Source organism: Drosophila busckii, chromosome 3L, assembly GCF_011750605.1.
Source record: "Drosophila busckii strain San Diego stock center, stock number 13000-0081.31 chromosome 3L, ASM1175060v1, whole genome shotgun sequence".
NCBI classification, from domain to species: Eukaryota; Metazoa; Arthropoda; class Insecta; order Diptera; family Drosophilidae; genus Drosophila; species Drosophila busckii.
This window is the reverse complement of record NC_046606.1, coordinates 14,894,797-14,896,821: the sequence shown is the minus strand read 5'-3', so window position 1 is coordinate 14,896,821 and position 2,025 is coordinate 14,894,797. Positions and strand designations below refer to the sequence as shown.

General features: G+C 34.3%; 1 long non-coding RNA gene across 1 annotated transcript; it reads right to left on the bottom strand.

The window, feature by feature from the left end:
- Positions 1-439: 439 nt before the first annotated feature.
- On the bottom strand, positions 440-1,555 carry LOC108599330. The gene is made up of 3 exons (XR_001915132.2): positions 1,314-1,555; positions 876-1,252; positions 440-817 (listed from the first exon to the last, which is right to left on the bottom strand). It is a non-coding gene; the product is annotated as an uncharacterized LOC108599330 (long non-coding RNA).
- Positions 1,556-2,025: the final 470 nt, after the last annotated feature.

Sequence of the window (2,025 nt, the reverse complement as noted above, 5' to 3'; positions counted from 1 at the left end):
TCAGACTCAGCTCGTCGAGCTATAAGGCAATATATTACAATTATGAGGTCTGCACGCCTTCCTCTCCTTAGTTACATAACATTTGCACAACTTCATTGATGCCCTTTATTCATTTTTTACAAAAATGTCAAAGTGTATAAAAAACAGAGCAATTTCTAAGTTATTACTGGCAAAAAAGTAAGACCAGTCATGATTTATTATTTAATTTATTGAAATCGGATTTTCTAAACATCGGGACTTATACGTTACATTAAGTATGATATTTAATAGCTGAAAGCTAAGATGATATTAATTGTATATTATTGTATATAACTATAGCAAATATATTATTAAAATATACATATATGTATATTACTAGAGCTTACAACACACCCATCAAGCTTGGATAGTTAAGAATGATGCACTTGATGATATTTTATTCATTGGTTGTTTTTTTGTTTTTCATTCAGTGCAGAATCAAAAATTAAGTTATTTTTGCTAAAATTTAATCTCCTGATTTTGTGCCTTCTTAATTGCTGTTTTGATAGTCAGTTGCTGTAAACGAACATTTTACGTATTGATTTTAATTTGTTTATGTATAGGTTCTATTTTTCACAGCTTTATATTGCTTAAAGATTGATTCAACATCCACGTCTTGATTTGATACTAGTGGCTCGGTAGTACATTTATTATATTTAATTCCGGATGATTTTGCTACTATAATTAAAATGAGTACACAGAGGGTTGAAACCTTGCATACAAATTTCTTATTCACTTCAATGCCATACATTTTTATCTGGAACCCATCTATTTTTTCCGATAAGAAAAATTGTTCAAGCTGTAATAGTAATTGAGAGTTTCAAATATATATTTACGTATATTTTAAATATACTCACGGTACGGTCAAATCTCAAATGGTAGTTGATGAAATGAAAATGGCAAAACCTGCGGGAGATATTCGGCTCGGCAGTTAAGGTCATAAAAATACAGAAAAAGCTCATCCAAGAAATCCAAAATAAGTATGCGAAATTAACGAATAACAAAATTATTGTGAAAGTAAATGCGGCCAGCCAATTGAAACGACAGTGTAGAGCAAGTGTTTGAGAAATACGCGATAATCCTTCGCGCATAGTAACAACGTGCTCGGCCCTGCGATGTAACCGATGTAATAGAGAATATGGCTGATCACCTATAGTTGTCTGAGCATGCCACAAGTCGCTTGCATCTTGGGATATTTGCTGGATACGCTCGCCAAGAGTCTCATAGCCAGCAGCTAACAATATCAATAAACACAGATGTGCGCCGATAAGTATCTTAAATACGTGGAGACTTACTATGGTCGTGTATACCATCATAATGAAGGATGCCAAGTGCGTCTCAGCAGACGCAGTCTTTAGCTCAATTACAGCGGCACATTGTATATCATGCAAAGTAGCACAAAGCACATACAGCAACAATAGAAAATGCTTCAGTCCCAAGATAAGCGGCTGTTCCAAGCGATCAAACTCATTGAGCATTTCATTTAGCAATTCATGTAGTCTATCCTTGAAGAACTCCAAATGACAGCGCAATATAAAAACCCCTACAAGGGTTAATATATCTTCGATGATCAACATAAAAATATCCGTTTCCAAACGACTGTAGGCGTACAAACCCACGCATAGATATATAAATATAATTATGATTATGATCTGTCCATAGTGACGGAGTATTTTCGATGGCTGAAAGCGTCGTTGATAATAGGAAAACTCACAGAGCCCAGCGATTGCAGCCAAAACAAAATAGAAGCCCAACACAAATAATGAAGCGAGCTGGTAAAGCTTAGAGAGCTGCATTTGAATAACGTTCGACGATGACTAACTTAAAACTCAGTGTGCTATATATATGATATAAAAGTTAAGTAATTGAGTAATTCACGGGCTTATGGCACACATTTGTTGTGAAAATTTCACTAGATATAAGTCTTTTTTGTAATAACTTAGCACACAGTCCATTTGGAATAGCACTTGACTTTAACCAAAGTCATGTTTAAAACGTTTTTAAAGT